General features: G+C 45.9%; 1 pseudogene; it reads left to right on the forward strand.

Annotated features, from left to right (window-relative positions):
* The first annotated feature begins 400 nt into the window (after window positions 1–400).
* Window positions 401–19,318, forward strand: LOC148863402 (GDSL esterase/lipase 7-like; annotated as a pseudogene).
* The last annotated feature ends 1,477 nt before the right edge of the window (window positions 19,319–20,795 follow it).

Raw genomic sequence — 20,795 nt, forward strand, 5'->3', positions numbered from 1 at the left:
CGATCTGGGTGAAGGGGTGGTCAGAGGAGCATTTCGTGGCTAGCCTTAATCCAGAGCTGTGTGCAAGGGTAGGAAAGTTGGAACCTCCTATGGTGACCAGGGCCATTCGGTTAGCATTATTAGACGAAGATGAATGGAATGCCTAGAGGTAGCTGACTCGGCTAGACTTATAAGGTTAAACCAGTTCAGCCAACCCAGCCATCAACACGACTATTAGAAGTGAAGAAGTTAACATCAACATAAGTGCAAGATCCAGAATTTTTTTTTTTGGATCGTTGGACTAGAACAAGAATTAGATCTAGCTAGTTTCCCACTGGAGGACAAAGATAATTAGTAGGAAGAAGAAACAACACTAAAGATCTCACTACAAGCGCTCTTGGGTACCACACCATCTTATGCTATGCGATTAGTTGGTAGAATTCTAAACCACCCCTTGGTTATATTGATTGACAATGAGTCTACTCATAATTTTTTGGAGCCAAGAGTGGACGAGAAGACCCAAATATACCCAACTGAGAACACATCTTTTGAGGTTATGGTGGTTAGTGGAGAGAAGTTGTAGGGAACTGGTAAATGTACCAAGGTTCCCCTTTCCATTTGAGGGACCACGATCACCCCAGATTTCTATTTGCTACCCTTTCTTGATTATGATTTGGTTTTGGGGATTAATTGGTTAAAGCCTTTGGGTCGAATAGTGTGGGACTTCTCCACCCTATGCCTTAAATATTCAAACCATAAGGGTGAATGTACTTTCAGGGGATTGAGAGACAAGGAGGCCAAAATAATAGACCCAACCAAGACCTTGAAGCCTTTGGGTAAAGTCTATCAAGCTTACTTGATCCAACTAGTAAGTTGTATTGAGATTGTTCAAGACCAACCTGACCCAGCAATTTAAGCCATTGTGGAGGAAATTAAGGGAGTGCCTGAGAAGCTCATTGCGCTGCCCCCATCCAAAATTATGACCATGAAATTCCATTACTAGAGGAAGGCAGACCCATCAATGTCAGACCATATAGGTACCCACAATACCAAAAGAAGGAAATTAAAGTATTAGTGAAAAAGAAAGATGGGGGATGGATGATGTATGTAGATAGTATGAGATAGATTTCTAATGCCTATTGTTTGATGAACTTCATGGAGCTTTCATTCTTCCTATGTTGGTCCTCAGGTCCAGTTATCATCAAATCTAGATTAAAGCAAGGGATGAACACAAAATGGCATTTAGGACCCATGAGGGTCACTATGAATTCTTAGTTATGCAGTTTGGACTGACAAATGGTCCCCCTTTTTTAAGCACTAATGAATGATATATTCAAGGAACATTCGTGTAAATATATATTGGTGTTCTTTGACGATATACTGGTATATAGCAACAACCTTCAAGAGCATGTGGATCATTTGAGAACATTTCTAAAGATATTAAGCTTCCATCAATTGTATGTGAAAAAGGAGTAAATGTGAATTTGCCATGAAGGCTTAGTTTGGCAAGAGTACAAATACATATATGTACAGTGCAAATATATACAAAATACAAGGTTTTGCACTCTACATATATTCTTTCCAAACTGAGCTGAAATAGATTTAATGCATGCTGTATGGGTTTCTGGGCCTAATAGGGTATTATATGAAGTTCATAAAACCCTTTAATATAAGGTCAAAAGATGTATTATTGAAAAAATGCAACAAGGAGTGGAATGAATTAGTAGAAACGACATTCAAATGACTCAAGAAGGCCATAGCTACAACTCCAGTGCTTGCCTTCCCGGATTTCTCATAGCCATTTGTAGTGGAGATAGACGCAAGTGGTACATGCATTGGGGCTGCCTTCTTCTAAGGTGGAAAGCCCATTGCTTACTCTAGATCAGAACTGACCATGAAGCCTCGGATTCCTAGCAGAAGTTAGACACTTCTATCCAATAGAGACTTATGGGAAATTGGTGGGCTATGATTTCGAAATCTGCTATAGGCGAGGAAGGGAGAATATCACTTCTGACTCTCTGTACATAAAGGAAGACATGGAATTGTTGGTAATTATTAGACCTTTGAGTCAGAATTCTGAGGAGGATTTATATATAGAAGGAATTTTAAAACCAACAACTAATATCGTTGTTGGTAATAACATATTGGTGGATTCGGAAATGCATGGATACAACGATAATGATAATAATAAAAAAAAAGCCTTTGGGGTTTTAAAAATTTGGAGGATTAAAATGCATCCCTCTTAATACCTATAAAAAAAAAAGAAAAAAAAAGGTATGCCCATATTGATAGGCACCAAAACCCAGTTGAGGGTATATATCGAGTATATTGATGTTTTGAAATCTCAATATTGATAGGCATAAAAAAAAGAGGTATGCCCATATTGATAGGCACCAAAAAAAAAAAAGAGGTATGGCCATTTCTTACCTCTTCTTTAGGAATGAAATCTCATTTCTGTCTAAATCAAATAGACTATCAGAAAAAATCATTCTGATTTTGAATCCGGCTGTGAATCAAATGGATCTTAAATGGTTTTAAATCCAGCAAAATGAACATTTTTTAATACAATTTTTATAGCCTTCTCAACCTTGCAACATGATTGCATAAAAAAGGTTCACTGGACGTCACTCCGGATCTTCTACCCACAAAATCTTCCCACGTTCCTATCCACAAGATGCTATACCACCGTATGTATATTGGGGACATTTCCCGTGAATGACAAAGTGATATGTCCAATGCAAGTTCACATCTACGCCTCACAACGTACCACAGTACATCCCTACCGTGCATTGGAAATACCTCTCGATGATAGTATCAGTCTTGATGATGACATCATCAGGAGATGTTCCCAACACACAATGGGGATGTGCCGTGGGACAATGTGGGGTGCAGATCTGAACTCGTCCAATGCATGCCTGTAATGTCCCAGGGTAGGGATGTGGAAGAACTTGTGGGTAGGAGAGCCGAGTTCCATTGATTGTAAGTATGTCGTAACAGTTATATAAGTAATGATGATGATGACCAATTTCGAGCTGAGATGTGAAGGCAGAGTATGTGTAGGAGCGTTGCTGGAGTTGTGAACCATGATACAATTACATACTTAGGGGGTGTTTTACAACTTGAATGTTTTTGCTTTCATTTATTTTTTGAATCACCACATCAATAAAAAATGTTCTTGAACTCTGTTTTTGTTTTCAAAGGAAAAAAACGGGTTGGTTTTGTTTTAAAAAACAATACATATTTTTTAAACCAACAAAACAATGAGTTTTTAAGCAAAAATAAAATTTTTAATATGAAAATAATATAATTTATGGAATATGATGTTAAATAATCAAATGAAAATTTGTTTTTAAAACCAAATTCAGGAACATGTTTTTAGTTTCAGTTTTGAAAAAACAAATACACACGATTAAGAACATGTTTTTGTATTTTTGTTTTAAGAAATGATCTATTTTCAAACTAAATGGTTTTAATTTCTTTTTAGAACCGGCAACAAGAAAAAATAATTCATGGTATAGAACGTCGTCCCCTTAGTGGTAGAGTTAAAAGGTCATTCTGATCCAACTCATCATGGATTCTGGAAATTGTTAGCACCCGAATGGAGAATCTGGCTGGTTGGACCGGTGAATGGTGATCGGGTGGATAAACCATGGACGTTGCTCAATGCAGGATGTCAAATGCAAGTACCGAGCTGGTGCCTGCCTGCCCGATGGGGAGAAAGTGACGGTCTCTGGCCTTACGCGCACTTATTAGCAACTGAGAGTCTGAGACAACAAAAAGCACCATAATCAGGTCCTAAACCACCACCAAGCAAATATAGTGAATAAAATCTACTCTAGAACGAGATAATCCGCAGTTATAGGTTTGTGAGACACAAGAATTGAGACAGAGCTTGTCACCAATTGGTTTGGCGCCAACAAATTAAATAATAAAGTTTGATAATTTATATTTAGTAAGATACATAAAAAAGAAAGATATAGGTGCTGTTTGACAAGTCTATATTTATGTTTAAAGATGTACGATCGCTTGATAAGTATCCTAATCTACCATCATCTATATATAGAGATGTTAAATAGAATGACAGGATAGTGCTGTTAAATAGAAAGACCATTTTGAGTCTTTTAGGATATAGGTCTATTATGGTTTCCTGTTATTTGTTGCCAAAAAGAGAAACAAAAAATTTTGATTTTCCGAGCTTTGAAAAGCCCAAAACCCTACCAGAAGAATTGCCAACACCTCCATATTCAACAACAAATCTTGCAAAATGGCAACCGACAACAGAGGCTATCTAATGTTGGGTTACTGTATTCTTGTCCTTGTGCAATTGAAGGCGTTCACTTGAGTTTCTTTCCTTAGTAGGATCAAACAAGATTTTTGGTAAATCGCCCAATTCAATACTTGCCCAAACAGGAACTGGCAATGGTGAAATTTCCTTTCTTTACATGGGCGAGATTTGGTCAATCCATGCAGTATAAGCTAGGTTGACGATCTGGTTATCACCTTATTCTTGCAAGGCTGCTGGAACGAACTGAGCAGTCCAAAAGGATATAGTTATCCTTGGTCAGCTTTATTGATATCAGATCGATTATACCGTTGATTTAAATCAAAGATGGTGCCGTGGTTGCGTTGCTGTTGCAGATGATTCATGTGTAATCAAGCCTTGTGTCGTTGACGACGCCATTAATAAGGAAGGAGATGCCTTGAGAGATAAAGAGAGAAAACGGTAGCCTGAACTTGAAACATAAATGATTGGAGAATAATTCGGAGTCTGAATATCTCATGTCATTTGATGTGTTCGTGTGAGTATTTATATACAGATATTGTGTTTTGATTACAAAATTTGTAAACAACAAGACAAATCAGTTGTCTTGGTAGCCATAGCAGTGAAAACCGAATTCTATTGGTTGAGTTCATTCAATCGTCCAACTAAAATAGTTAATTACTCATAACCACTGAAAACTGAATTCTCTTTGTTTGAATCAGAGAATATTGTTGATTCGTTCCTGTAACGCCCAACTTGTCCCAGATCAGAGGTATTACAGTGGGGTGAACAGAAAATATTTTAATTAAAGCCCCCCAAAACTAAACTTCCTGCAACTAATTTACTTCACAGGCTGCAACTCCTGCTGGAAAGAATTCTGGCACCAGCATTGTACGTATTTGGAGACTCTCTGCTTGACAGTGGCAACGATAATCTTCTACCAACAATTGCCAAAGCCAATTATCTTCCATATGGGATAGACTTCGCCGGTGGGGTCACGGGGAGATTCACAAGTGGCAAAACAATCGCAGATTACATTGGTGAGTCATGGTATCAAACGTAAAACATTGAAAATAGCCCAAAACTATCAGAATATTTTCTTCTGTTGTATTCATCTCAATGCTACTTGTTATATATTCTTCCACAGCTGAACAACTTGGGCTACCATTTTCTCCTCCATCCTTGAGCCTGTTCAAGTCTGATACCATAACTGGCCGGAATTATGCGTTGGGATCATGTGGCATTCTCCCGGAGACTGGAAGCCTATTCGTAAGGAATCATGTCTAGCTACTACTAGTCATTAGATATTAATGGCTTCTCCCTCAGTTACTTTTGTTTTCTCCAGTTTGGACAAATGGGTTTTGTGCAGGGTAAGTGCCTCAACCTAGATGATCAGATCGACTTGTTCCAAAAGACTAGAGATGGAACTGCAACCACACTTGGGCAGCTCTGTAGAGCTTTCAGACCACCTTTCCAAGTCCATCTTTGTTATCTGTATTGGAAACAACGACTACATCTCCGACTACCTTGAACCTAATCTTTTGAATACCAGCAAAACGTACACTCCTCAAGCATTTGCTCAACTACTCGGAGGCAGATTTTCTCAAGGCAATATTCATCATTCACTGTTTAGTGTCCACATTCCTAAGTAGACACTTAGGGTCTGTTTGATTCTTGAGAAAGGAATGAGAAAAATGAATATTCCCGAATTATTCTTCCTTTTTTGTGTTTGTTTACTGGTAAACAGTATTTTGGGATGAGAAACAAGAGGGATACGGGATCCCAAAATTAAGTGAGTTGGGGCCGCATCAGAACAATGCGACCCCGGTGAGAAAAGAAAACGTTAAGAAAATGCAAGCTGAGCAATCTAATACAAGGTGGGATGCGGTGTAAAATAGATTCCAATCGGACGAAGAAAAAAGGCATTCCCTCACTAAGGTGGTGCCCTTCGCCTTCAGGCGGCCGAGAAACATCAAAAGAGGAGGAAAAGGGGCGAAATCCGAGATCGGAACTCGAGAGTCCAAATTCCGAATAGAAGGAAGCGATAGGAAATGGAACAGAAGGGCGATCATCGTCGTTTTTGATCAATCGATATTTGAGTAACGAGATGGTGGCGATCTCACTGTACAGAGGGAACCTGCACAGGGTGCCCGACGTCCCTCGGCGATGGCTCATGCCAATCCCTCGCATTTCCCTCAAAGATTTCAGGATTCTCCTCCGCAAACGGGAAAAAGCTTTGTCACGCATCTCCAGCACCACCGCCCCCACTAGCTTAAATCCCAACCCTAACCCTGATTTCAAACAAGAGGAAGGCGTTGGAGACAGTGATTGTTCCAAACAAAACGAGAGAAAGCTTTGTCTCGCTTCTGAGCCCCAATCCCAGCCAACCATCGCCAAGAATTCTGAAGATGCGCCATCCCAGCATGGAACAGTTGAACACGCCAAAGATCATAGTGAAGTAGACTGCAATCCTCGTGCTGAGCAATCCAGAGAACTCGGTGGCTCTATTGGCGTTGAAAAACCATTTCAGGGGATACCCGACACTGACGCCAACGACGAATCCGACGATCTCTACCTCACGACAATTTCGTGCCTCAATGGTTGTTGGCTATCTCAGGACAGTTGAAATCTCTAGCAACTTCGGATTTCTGGATCCAATCTTACTGGTGACAATCAACTCAAAAAATTTTTCTTACAAAACAAACACTAAAAAGTGGATTTTCTTACAAAAATTTTCTCAACAAACAAACACATTGTAAATAACTGAGAAAATAAATTTTAGTTTTCTCATCCCATCCTTTTTCAGTCCAATTTTCTCAGCAATCAAACACATGCCCAGTATTCACATTGTTTTCTTTGTATATATAACCTTCAATTTGATCTCTAAACCTGAGTATGAGTAGTAATCCTAATACAACCAGACTACGTAGCATAAAAATCATTTTGACCATTTTTCTTTTCAAGTGTCACAAGGGAATTCTGAGCGGATGTAAGAGTTTAGCCACTTTTGCTACGATAGCCCTGCTCTGGAGTCTGAAATAACAACATCAAAGCCTTTGATGTATGATCTTGAATTAGCAAAACTTATTAAGGCCATGATTCTCGGTTTTAACCCTTTATCAAGACACTATCGTAGCAACAGTAAACTCGGGGGTGGGAAGGGGAATGATGCCTCATGATTAATTACGCGGAACAACTTGTGGGGACGGTTCTATCTTGCCTCATATTCCCCTCTAGGCTCTTCTAGCAGGTAGCAGAGGAGTTGGAGTTATAATCTACTTTACTCTGAAGTACATTACGATATATCATACATCAGTTCCTCTGTTCCTGTACGTGTGGGGTCTACGTATCATCTGGTTGACGTGGTGTTTCATGATCCATGCACTTTTTTAGAGAAATTGTATTATTATATTATACGGCCTATCGTGGAATTTATATTGGCTTTACCAGCTCAACCAAATAAGCACCTTTATTTCTCCATATTTTTTTTATGCTGCTTCCAAAGACCCAGAAACTCTTTGCTTAATTAGAATCGGGGTTTAAAAATAAGCCAGTTCTAAACCAAATTGAGAGGTTTGGTTAAGAGATATGGTTCAAGTTTTATCAGATTGTGGCACATCCATCTGGTTTTGATGGTTTTTTGTTGCAAGATGTGGATGGTTCATTCTCATAGGAATTTCAATGGAACAATATGACCAGATTGAGAAATAGATCACTGGTTCCTAATATTCATGGTCCAACCGGCCGGACGGTTCAATTTGGGTTTTACTACACTGCAAACTGTGCAATGAAAAGATAAGTCGAATGGGTATTGATGTAGCGCAATCCGCTCGCGTGGCTCCTGAGAGGTACCTGAGATGAGAGGAAAGAGGAAGAACTCCCGAGGGGTTTTCCGGCGGGAACGTTCCGATGCTTAAGTTAGTATTGAGTGTAAGAAGCGAAAGGAGAACGGAGGCTAAAAGTGCAGGTTACACAGGTGATTCGAAGATACCTCGTTCCTTGAGAATAAACCCCTTATAACTAAATTCCATTGCTTCAGGCCCTCTGACCTCTGATAGGGCAGGTATAACCGCCATTGTCAGTCTGCCACACCCGTTACAGGCAAGGCCGAGGTGGCATGCGCAGGGCCGTCATGCAAGGTACGTGCCTATCAGGTATGGGACGCCTTTCTAAAGGTGGCAGGTGCGGCGAGAGGGACATGCTTGTTGTCCACAGGTTTGTCGGGTACGGCAGTCGGGCAAGAAGCCCCCTATGGTATACCGAACTGTTCCCTTGCGAATTACCCTGAACTAGGCTGTCCTTTAAGTGATGGGCTGCCTGTAGCTGGTTATGCCGAGCTAGCTAACCCGAGGTCTTTGTGCCTCGGAGCGTCTGGAGAAGAATTGGTGCGTTCTTGCTTGGGAGTGGCCCAAGGTCCATTGGGAGGAGCTCGGGCCTCAAAAGGGGTTAGGGTGCCCCGAACTCAGGACCCCCTGAAGTGCCTTAACCCCGAGGAGGAGGTGCGGGCAAGGCGGCTTTCGGAGAGTAGTTTGCCTGTCGAGTTGCCGTGCTGAACTCGGTGGGATTTTCCCTCCAAGTTGTGCTCACGTCCGTTGCGCTGTCATGCTGAGTCACTTTTTGAGTAGGGTCACGCCCACGTGTACCTGAACTACAAGGTCAAGTCAAATCACCCTCCATCAATTGCCCCCCACTCCTTGCGTTGGCGGCGGTGACCCAGCGTGGGGAGGTCATGACATGCCGGGTGGATTTGGCATCGGTGTTTAAGCTGCGTTGTCGTGCGTTTCGTCTAGCTGTACCGGTCTAATGCCCAGCTTGACCGAAAAGAGATTCGAGTTGCGTCCATATTACGCGCGGACTTCACGCGACTTGGACTTCGCGGACGTAAAAAACGCACTAAATCGTTTTCGCCTTGAAGAACCCATGGTTGCGGCTATAAATAGGGGGTCCCTTGGCCATTTTCTTCACCACAAAGCTGTCGTCGTTAGCGTTTGAGCTCGCGCCAGGGGTCTCTTAGCTCGGGTCCTCCAGTTCATTTTGTTCTTCCAGTTCGGTTGCGTTTCTTTGGTGAGTCCTCCCGAGCTTCCTTTTCCCTTCTAGTTTGTTGCTTTCTTTTAGTTCGGTATGTCGTCTAGTGTGGACAGTCTCATCGATGAGCCCGAGGTAGGTACCTCGGGTCATGGTGACCCTTCCCCGGCCGGACCTGCCCGCGAAGCACGAGCAACTTCAAGTAAGTTTGCGTCCACCTCCCATCGAGGTTGGGTGCTGGACTAGTTCGGTCCCTCTACTCTGACACCGGAGAGGCTTCGAGACTTCATCCAGTAGTTCATCCTTCATTCTGAGTACAACTACAACCTTCCCACCGATAACTTCCCCTGGGAGCACGGTGCGGATGAGGTCGTGATTTTCAAGGAACAGCTCGTCGGCGAGCTTTGTCTCCCTCTTCACCCCCTTATCCCTGAGGTGTTAAGGAGTTTCAATATCACGCTGGATTAGCTCCACCCCAACTCCATAAGGAATTTAGTGGGGACCATTTCTCTTTGCCATGAAAAGCAGTTCTCTTTGGACGCGGACATACTCTGTTCCATACTGCTGATAAAAAAGAGTGCATCTAGTACTCCCCCTGAACACGGGCATGTCTACTACTTATCTCCTCACCCAGGTTTTAAGTTACTGCATAAGTTCCCAAGCAAGGTCCCAACTTGGAAGCGGGACTACTTTGTGGTCTGGGCCAGCACAAGATGGCCCTTCCTTACCAGCTGAAGGGTGGCTACCTAGGCGACCAGCATCGCCCTCAACCAGCAGACGTGGGAGGCCTTCCACTCGTAGGCTCAGGCTGAGCTCGATCAACGGGAATACATCACCGAAGAGAAGCTCGCTCAGGCCGGTTTGAGCTCGAGTAGGTCTATTTCTGTCTTTTGGCTCTTTGTTTTTATCTACTTGTCGTTTTTGGATTTACTGATGCCAACTTTGTTTTAGGCCCCAATGGACGAAAAACAGAGAATCACAACCACCCGGCTCCTTAACCAAATGAAGAGGAGGAAGAAGCAGACCGCGAAGAAGGTCGCCAAAAGGGCTCGTGTGGAGTCACCAAGGGCTCCCTCCCCTGAACCCGATCATTCCCGGGCTTTTGCCCCTGAGACCGGACTCAACAGTGCCCCTCCGGTAATAGATCCAGTGGATGACTTTCCACCCCTAAGGCCTGAGGCTGCGAGGGGGTTGGAGAACGAGCCAGCATGGGTTACCGCTGAGGCTCCGAGCCCAGCTAGGGCGGCCGCTGAGGCTATAGAGGGGTCGGCTCAGCATACTACAGACGCGGCGGTGTCTAGCTCGGGGACCAAAGAGGAGGAGTCCATCTTGGATCCCGAGGTCATCCTCGACCGAAGCAAGAGGGGTGTCATCAATGCAGAAGTCATGTGCTGGGCCGAACTCTCCCCAGGTCAGCTCAGAGGTCGCGCGGCAACCCACATCATGGTGGTAAGTTCATTTTTTTTCTTTTTTTTTTTTGGCTGACTAGTTTCCTTTTGTTAGGCAAACACTGTTGTGCATGCCTTAACTTTCCAATCTGATAAACACCTGAGGCACGCTTTGGCTGCTGGGGAGTCATCCCGCGTGGCCCATGCCGAGCTGAAGGCAACACAGGACAAGGTCCATCAATTGGAGAGTGTTGCCGCCTCCCAAAAAGATTTAAATGACACCTTGGCACTAGAGAGGGAGGAGCTGGCCCGGGAACGAGACAGGCTGAAGGCAGAGGTGAATGGGTTCCAAGTTGGTCAAGAAGCCCTAAAGCTCGAGGTGGAAAGCCTCAAAATGGCCCAGAAGGCTTCGCAGCTCGAGATGTAGGCCCTCAAGGGAACCAAGGAGGCCCTAGAGCACGAGGTGGAGTCTCTCAAGGCCGATGTCGAGGAGAAGACGGAAATTTTCACGATGCTCTGGAACAGACCAAGGTTCAGTCCGTCGTCGACTATGTCAAGTCCTCGAGGTTCGACAACGTAATGTGAAAGGCCTACCGCAGGGGGTTCAAGCTTGGCCGATGGTGGATAAGGCATACCTACCCCGATCTGGATATAAGTGCTTTTACTTATTTCAACATCACGGATGACATGGCATGCCAGGCCGCGGATGACCCAGACTCTGAAGATGACGGCGGCAATGGGGAGGCTGACGCCACCGATCTGACTGATTCTTCTGAGGAAACCTCCGATCAAACCCCGAGTAAGGCCGATGAGCCTCCCAAGTAGTCAGGCGCTCCTTGTATTCTGGGCCTGCGAGCTCGATTTCCCTCTCCTATGTACTGAATGTATTTATGTAGTGTAATGGAGCCTATATAATGAAGAACATTTTTTGCCAAATACTTGCGTAATTTTTTTTTTTTACTTGCCATAGCGGTTGTCTTACTCTGAACTATTAGGCTACTAGGCTGATTACCCGGGTGTGGGTTCCTCAACCATCGTGGTCCCGAACTGTATTCCGACACTTAGTAGGGGTAGCCTGGTGTACATCGAGGTGAGTGACATAGTAGGGTACATGCCTGACCTGTTTGCACCCGGGTTAAGTTGGCATTTGGTTGTCTCTTACGGGTTTAACTTGCCGCATTCCAGGACGGGCTATTCGTCACAGGGTTCCTGGCCAAAGTGTCTGTGCCTTAGGTTTTGCAAGCATTTAGCCTATGCCGATGAGAACTAGATATTGTATGCTGCTAAGGTCTTTTGTTTATCTCAGCATTCTAATCCTTAGGCTAGAGGAGTGGATCGTGGCCCACTCTCGGAGTTTGCCCATGCCATAGAGGTAGCTGGGTCTTGTTGTGCCGAGGTCATGTCAGCTTGGCATTCTTTGCCCTTAGGCTCTGGGGGTGACTTATAGTTTATTTTTTAGGTTTTCCCGTGCCTCAAAGGCGATCGTGTCTTATTGTGCCGAGGTCATGTTTGCTCGACATTTTTATCCTTGGGCTTTGGGAGCGGCTCGTGGCCTACTCGGTTGCTACAGATAGTATTATCTTAAGTTGACAATATTCCATACCCGAGGTACTTGTTTCCCTTTCGAGGGTCTCGAGCTCGTATGTTCCTTACCCGAGCACTCGCTTCACTCGGTAAGGACCTTCCCATTTGGACCCGAGCTTGTTAGCACTGGGCTCGGGTACCATAACTTTACGAAGGACCAGGTCGCTGATGCGGAGGTTCCGCCTCTTGACCCTGGCATTATAGTACCGAGTTACTCTCTATTGGTAGGCTGTAGTCCTGATGTACGCGAGGTCCCTTACTTCATCGAGTAGATCGAGGTTGGTGCACAACTCATATTCTTTTGTTTGATCACTGTATGCTTCTAGTCGCAGTGTAGGCACTTCGATCTCTGCAGGGATTACTGCTTCGGTGCCATAGGTGAGATTGAAGGGTGTTTCTCCCGTAGCGGTCTTCTCCGTGGTCTGGTATGCCCATAGAACACTGGGTAGTTCATTTGCCCATAATCCTTTAGCTTGGTCCAACCGTGCCTTTAATCCGTGGATGATGGCTCTGTTTGTTACTTTTGCGTGACCGTTTGCCTGAGGGTGTGCGACTGAAGTAAAGTTTTGTCAGATTCCCATGTCTTGGCACCAGTCTTGGAATTTGATGTCTTCGAACTGTTTGTCGTTGTCGAAAATCAATACCCGAGGTAATCCGAAGTGGCACACGATGTTCTTCCAAAAGAAGTTTTGGACATTTCGGGCTGTGATCGTCATGAGGGGTTCGGCTTCTACCCACTTGGTGAAATAGTCCATTGCCACTACTAAGAACTTCCTTCCACCCGTTGCTGGTGGGAATGGCCCGAGTAGATCGATCTCCCATTGTGCAAAGGGCCACGGACTGGTGAGATACTTGAGGTCGGCAGCGGGTTGGTGGTGAATATTGGCATGTCTCTGGCATTTGTCACATTTTCTAACGAGTTCAATGGCATCTGCCTTCATTATTGGCCAATAATACCCTTGTTGAAGCGCTTTCTGGGCGAGAGCTCTGCCCCCCAAGTGCCCACCGTACAACCCCACATGAGTGACACGGAGTACGAGTTCGGCTTCGACAAGCTGCAAGCAATGCAGATAGGGGAGCGTGTAGGATCTCCTACACAACCGCTCATCTATCATGACATATTTGGCTGCTTGGCGCTACATCCTTCTAGCTGCATTGCGATATGCAGGGAAGGTCCCGTTTTGCAAGAAGCTCGCGAGTTGTTCGATCCAGCTCGGCTCTGCTTGAACGACGAAAGCGACCTCCTTTGCCCCCCCTAAGAATGCTAGGCCGAGATAGGTCCTCTATGTACACGGTTCTCATGGTGATATCGCTAGTGCTGGCTAACTTGGACAAGGCATCGACCTCAACGTTCTCCGACCTAGGGATCTGTCTGATGAAGTATGACTGGAAGTCGAGCAGGGCCTCTCTAACCTTGGTCAAATAGACAATCATGGTTGGCTCGCGAGCTTCATACTCATCGGTGACCTGGTTAACCACAAGCTGGGAGTCATTGCAGATAACAATGTGCTTTGCTTTTACTTCTCTGGCTAGGGCTAGTCCAGCTATCAACGCCTCATACTCTGCTTCATTGTTAGATGTCGCGAACTCGAAGCGTAGCGCGTATTCCAGTTTCATGCCGCTTGGGCCGTGTAGAACTATTCCAGCTCCGCTGCCCTATTGGTTCGAGGAGCCATCTACGTGAAGGATCCAGGGCTCCTCATCCCAGCTCGTGATTGGCCGAGCTAGGAGGGATGCCACACTGGCTGCTACTTCACGGGGTTCGGAGTCGATTGGCCTGGGAGCTTCAGGCTCATCTGAGTTGGGAGCCTCGTGCTCAACCGGCCTCGGAACTTCAGAGTTGAATGTACATTCAGCTATAAAATTTGCTAAAGCTTGGGCCTTAATCGCAGTTCGCGGCTTGTACTGGAGGTCATATTCGCTGAGCTCAATGGCCCACTTCGTCAACCGACCAGAGACCTCGAGCTTAAGCAATACTTGCCTTAGAGGTTTTTCAGTGAGGACGATAACAGTATGAGCTAGGAAGTATGGGCGGAGCTTCCGAGCTGTGATTATCAGTGCGTATGCTAGCTTTTCCATCTCCAAGTATCTCGTTTCTGCTCCCTGCAATACTTTACTAACATAATAGATGGGTCGTTGGATCCGATCTACTTCCTTTATTAGTATTGAACTGACCACTTCGTTGCTTGCCAAGAGGTACAGTTCTAAGACATCGCCCTCCTCAGGCCGGGTTAAGGTCAGCACACTAGCGAGGTATTTCTTGAGTTCGTCGAACGCAAGCTGGCAATCTTGGGTCCATTTGAACCCTTTGCTCTTAATTACCTTAAAGAACGGTAAACAGTGGTCCACCGATTTAGACATGAAGCGGCTCAGGGTAGCTATGCGGCCATTCAATCTCTGAACCTCCTTCAACTTTCGATGCGGTCTCATATCTAAAATGGCCTTAATCTTATCCGGGTTGGCCTCGATGTCACGCTGGTTAACGATGTATCCTAGAAACTTGCCCGAGGTCACACCGAACACACACTTGTTTGGGTTCAGTCTCATATTAAACTTACGCAGAATTTCAAAAACAAAATGCAAATCTTGTATTAATTCTTGTGAGAGTTGAGTTTTGACAACCATGTCGTCTACATAGCATTCTACTTTTCTACCGATTAATGGCGCAAACAATTTATTTACAAGCCTTTGGAAGGTTGCCCCTACGTTTTTCAACCCGAAGGGCATAACCTTGTAACAGTATAGGCCGAATTCCATGATGAAGACAGTCTTTTCTTCGTCCGCCGGGTCTATCTTGATTTGGTTATAGCCCGAATAGGCGTCCAAAAAACTTAGCAACTCATGCCCTGAGGTCGCGTCTACCAAGCGGTCGATTCTGGGGAGCGGGAAGTAGTCTTTTGGGCAAGCCCGGTTCAGGTCAGTGTAGTCGACGCACATGCACCACTTGCCGTTGGTCTTCTTTACTAGGGCGGGGTTGGCTACCCAGCTCAGGTAGTGGACTTCTCTTATGAAGTCCGTTGCGAGGAGCTTTTCGACCTCCTCGTCGACCGCTTTCCACCGCTCCAGGGCTAGGTTGTGTTTCTTCTATCTAATGGACCAGTTCTGATCGTAGAGGTTCCTGGATGGAAGCACCCATCTGAAGCGTTCAAGATGGGTCCGCTGCTGAGGTCGGAACCGTGACTGTTTCTTCTATTGGCACAGCTCATTCTTCGTCTTGCTCCATAGGCTGCTCCAGCTCGAGGTCATCGGCTACCTTGGTTTTTCCCTTCAGGGCGGCGACGTAGCACTTACGAGATTCGAGCTGGTCGCCCTGCGTTACCCCCACAATGAAGTTTGTTGGAAACTTCATAGCCAAATGGTAAGTGGAGACCACTGCCCGTAGGACATGGGTGATTGGCCGATCTATTATGGCATTGTAGGGGGAGGGGGTCGCGAACACCAGGAAGTCGTGCTTGAATCTAACCACACAAGGCCACGTGCCAACTTCCACAGGTACTGTTATTTTCCCAAGGGGCCGAACTTCTTCTCCGTTGAAGCTTACTAAAGGAGTGTCTGCGGGATTTAGGTCGCCTGTCTACAATTGGAGCTATTCAAACACAACTTTGAAGAGGATGTTGGCTGAGCTACCTGAGTCGACGAGTACGCGCTTGATCTCTAAGTCGTTGATTCTTAGCTTTATTACAAGCGCGTCATCGTGGGGGTAGTGGACTCCTCGCGCATCATCTTCTGTGAAGAAAATTGGCTCTTCTATTCTCGGCCGCTTTGGGGGGTTCTGCTCCTCCCGGGTGGCCTCACGAACTGACGTCTGAGCTGCCACTGAAGTGCAACCCACAACAATCGATCCTCCCACTATCATGTGGATGGTTCCCCGATCTGGCCTCTCCTCCGGAGGCTGCCTCTGCGGTTGCTCGGTGGGCCTGGTGTTGGACTCGGGGGCATCCTTACCGTGCTCCCCTTGCTGACCTGTTTTATTACTTTTATTATTATTCTGTACAAAGTTTCTTAGATATCAGCGACGGATAAGCTCCTCTATCTCGTTGCGGAGGTTTTTACAACTCTCAGTACTGTGACCGTGATCTTTGTGAAAACTGCAATACAGATTCTTATTTCTTTCATTGGGACTACCTCTCAGATGGGGTGGCCACTTCATGTACGGGGCATCTTTGATCGCCATCAGGATTTCAGCCAGCTTCGCGTTCAGTGGGGTGTAATCAGCTCGGTCTGCTACAGGAGGTTGGAAAAACTGACCCGGCTTTGCCCCCCGAGCTGTGTTCTTTTTCTTTCGGCTGTCCCCTTGACTGGAAAGCTCTCCTTCCCTTTTTCTTTTTTTGGGCGCGCCCTTGCCCTTTTGGTTGATCTTCTATTCGGTGGCTATGAACTTGTCTACAAGCTTCAGGAACTCGGTTATGGTCGCCGGTTGGTTGACGACCATGTGCCATTTAAACTCTTTGTGCGTCACGCCCTTCTTTGCTGTTGCAAGGCATACGGCGGGGTCTAGGCACGGAATCTGCATACAGGCATCGTTAAACCACTTGATATAGCTTTGGATGGATTCTCCCTCTCTCTGTACTATGCTGAGGAGATTATCTTCAATTCACGAACACCGCTTGCTAGTAACGAAGTGGGACGTGAAGGTTTGTGCGAACTGCGCCCAACTTCTTATCGACCCGGGTGCCAAGTTCCGGTACCACGTACAGGCTGCTCCCCTAAAATTAATGGAGAAGGCCATGCACATGCACGACTCACTAGCTCGCGTCAGGTGCATCTGTGACTAAAAGGCATCTACGTGATCATTTGGGTCAAACAACCGTCATAATTGTCAAGAGGAGGGAGCTTGAAGTCTTTTGGCATTGGGACTGCTAGGAGCTCGGGAGATAGGGGAGACTGGACTGAAAGAAGGGGTGCCTTGGCTTTGCCTGAACTTATCTCTTCTTTGCCCATGAGCTCAGGCAAATCGCGGGTGGCAGATTGGCGAGCTCGGCAACGGCGTCTCTGCTTCTTGGCGGGCTCGGCGTTGGTGCTGCTCACCTCCATGCTGTCAGGGATGGTGTGTGCCGGAAGTAGCTCAGGCAGCTGGTGTTGACTGTGGACAAAGGGATCCTACTTGGAGTTTGTAGCCAGGATATCGAACCGGTTCTCTAGGAATGGGGTATCAGGCTTTGAGGACTGAAGAGACGGGCTCCTGGCAAGGCTGGGGTCCTCCCGACCTAACTGCCTACGGCGAGGAGGAGGCCTGGCTTCTAGGAGGGTTCTAGGGGGCCTCTCCTTGGTGAGAAAGGTGCTCTTCCTGGTGGCGAGACCTAGCTTGCTGTGGGGCCGGGTGCCGAGGGGGGAGTTGTGGCTGCTGATGCTGAGGTTGGGGCAGCTGAGGGAATTGTTGCTGATACTGGTACTGGGAGACCTGGTGTAGCACGTGCTGTTGATAGATCTGAAACTGTTGAAACTACTGCATTTGAGCTTGCATGATCTGCATGCACTGCACCAAATCTTCTAGCTGATTCGGGCTGGCTGCTGGGGGCACAATCGAAGGTTCAATGAAGGTTGTTCCAACTGTGGTAGGGAGAGGAGCAATGACGGGTGCCCCTGCAAGAGGTGCATTCCAACTAGGGATCCTATCCGTTGAAAGGGGAACGGTGAACTGTCTGATGCAGATAGTAGGAAGCTAGGGTTGTTCCCTAGAGTTATTCATCTTCGTGCTTCGTCCGACGTTGCTGGAGGAAGCCATGAGCATTGGCTTGTTTTGAGGAAGAAAAGAACTCAAAAAGTTTAGAGAGAAAGGTTTTTTGAAGCATTTCCCATAGACGACGCCAAATGATGTAGTGCAATCCGGTCACTCCTAGCTGGTGCTCGCGTGGCTCCTGAGAGGTACCTGAGACGAGTGAAAAAAGGAAGAACTCCCGGGGGGTTTCCCGGCGGGAACGCTCCGATGCTTAAGTTAGTATTGAATGCAAGAGGCGAAAGGAGAACAAAGGCTAAGTGTGCAGGTTACGTAGGTGATTCAAAGATACCTCGTTCCTTGAGAATAAACCCCTTATAATTGAATTCCGTTGCTTTAGGCCCTCTGACCTCTGACAGGGCAGGTATAACCACCACTGTCAGTCTGCCACAGTCGTTATAGGCAGGGCTGAGGTGGCACGTGCGGAGCCGTCGTGCAAGGTACGTGCCTGTCAGGTATGGGATGCCTTTCTAAAGGTGGCAGGCGCGGCGAGGGGGACATGCCTGCTGTCCACAGGTTTGTTGGGTACGTCGGTCGAGCAGAAAGCCCCCCTATGGTATACCGAATTGTTCCCCTACGAATTACCCTAAACTAGGCTGTCCTTTAAGTGATGGGCTGCCTGTAGCCGGTTATGCCGAGCTAGTCGACCCGAGGTCTTTGTGCCTCGAGGCGTTTGGAGAAGAATCAGTGCGTTCTTGCTTGGGAGTGGTCCGAGGTCCATTGGGAGGAGCTTGGGCCTCAAAAGGGGTCAGGGTGCCCCGAACTTGGGACCCCGTGAAGTGCCTTAACCCCGGGGAGGAGGTGCGGGCAAGGCGGCTTTCGGTAAGTAGTTTTCCTGCCGAGTTGCCGTGCTGAATTCGGCGAGATTTTCCCTCCGAATTGTGTTCACGTCCGTTATATTGTCATGCTGAGTCACTGTTTGAGTAGAGTCACACCCACGTATATATGGACTACAAATTCGGACCAAATCACCCTCTATCAGCTATCTTAAAATTAGTATCATATAATTGATTTATGAATGTTAAATATTGGAAACTTGACCGCAATAACAGCAATATGCATGGTACATTTATCCTTTGATTTATTGAGAAATAAATGGAGAGTCTTTACAAATTGGGGGCCAGGAAGTTTCTACTGTTTGAGATTGGTACGATTGGGTGCATGCCAATATTTACAAGGACACTACAACACGAAGGACCATGTGTTGAAGAACTAAATCAGCTTGTATCACTTTTCAACGATGGGCTTCCTGCAATGCTGAAACAACTGACAACTTCGCTCCAAGGCTCCACCTTTGCAGTGGGACATGGTTCGAAACTTGGATATGATATGATCACTAATCCTTCAAAATATGGTGAGCATTGATATCATAACTAATTGTACCTTGAATTAGTAATCCCTTCTATATATGTATATATATATATTCTCTGATATATACCTAGCTACTGCTCAACGAATGTAAGGTTTTACTTACATCTGTGGATTTTCTTCATCAGGGCTAACAGATGCAACAGACCCATGCTGCATTGCGGGGAACAGTGGAACTTTGAGCTGCATTCCAGGTTCAGTTTCGTGCTTCGACATGGGCAAACATGCCTTCTGGGATGGTTTTCACCTCACTGAAGCTATATATTCAACCATCGGGACCCATTGCTTTAATGATTCTTTTCCTGTCTGCTCACCAACCATCCAGCAGCTCGTGCAAGTTTGGAAAGCAACAATAAGGGACGATCCCCCCTCTCTCTCTCTTCTATCTATCTTTCTATTTTGGTTTTAACTGTTGGATCTTTCTGATCAAAACCTGTGGAACCAACGTTTTTTCACATGATGATCTTATAGAGTGGTATGTGAAGACCATCTCGATATGCAGCCAAAGAACCCGAGTTGAGCAGTTTTGGATGCCGAAGGTATAATAATAATAGGGTCCACAGTCCACTAAATAAGATGGGGAACCAAATAGTCAAAACATAATACATTCTCTAAGTGGATTACAAGAGATAAAAAGTGTTGACATTGAAATTGGCCATAACGGATGAGATTGGAAGTTGCTTGAGTAGGGTGTCATTTCAATTTAGAGTCTCACCTCCATTTGACACCTCGGATGCTAAGGGGCACCTGCAACTAGAAGAGAACTCAGAAGCCTCGAGGTGATATGACCCAGGGGTGTGGATTCTGACGATTAAGTCAATAATGACAAGGGAAGAGAAGGCGAGCTAGAGAGGTTGGTGAGATGATTTGGAGAGATCAACGAGAGACTTGAAGAGCTCCGTGGGAGAGATGAGATGTAAGACATATGCTGAGGTGTCTGTTGTGTCTTGTGCATAGTAGCGTAATGCCACGTTATGTTGTGTCCGAATGAATGAGGGGTTCATCTATTTATAGGAGAGGGGGCTTCATCTAAGAAATGGCACATCTCTCAAATGTGATTGGAGCTCAGTCCGCTAGTCACACCCTTGGTTGATATGTTGCGTGCATGTTGTATGCACGTGGTAGGCAGTAGGCCTACATGGAATATGCTAGTGTTGATGTTCTAATTAGCTTGGCCACATGTTATGAGCTGGTGCCAGTCAGTTCGACAAGATTAAGTCAGCTCCTCTAGGTTAGGTCAGTTCAGCCAATTCAGGTCAGTTTACTGTATGTGAGCTTGGTCAATCAACAACTTTGCCCCTTGCATGTTGCCACTTGGTGGTTTCTGATTGCCCCCCGCCCCCCCCGAGTTAGCATGGTTTGGCCACTGCCCCAAGTCACTTTAACCACATCTTTGGCTTAGCAAGGGAGTTTACTAGTTGAGGTGATGAAATGGGCTTTCTGCTTAGGTTCCCATAGCTGACACCATTTTGTT

The sequence above is a fragment of the Nelumbo lutea genome, chromosome 3 (genome assembly GCF_056320005.1).
Source record: "Nelumbo lutea isolate HS-2025 chromosome 3, American lotus-T2T, whole genome shotgun sequence".
NCBI lineage: Eukaryota > Viridiplantae > Streptophyta > Magnoliopsida > Proteales > Nelumbonaceae > Nelumbo > Nelumbo lutea.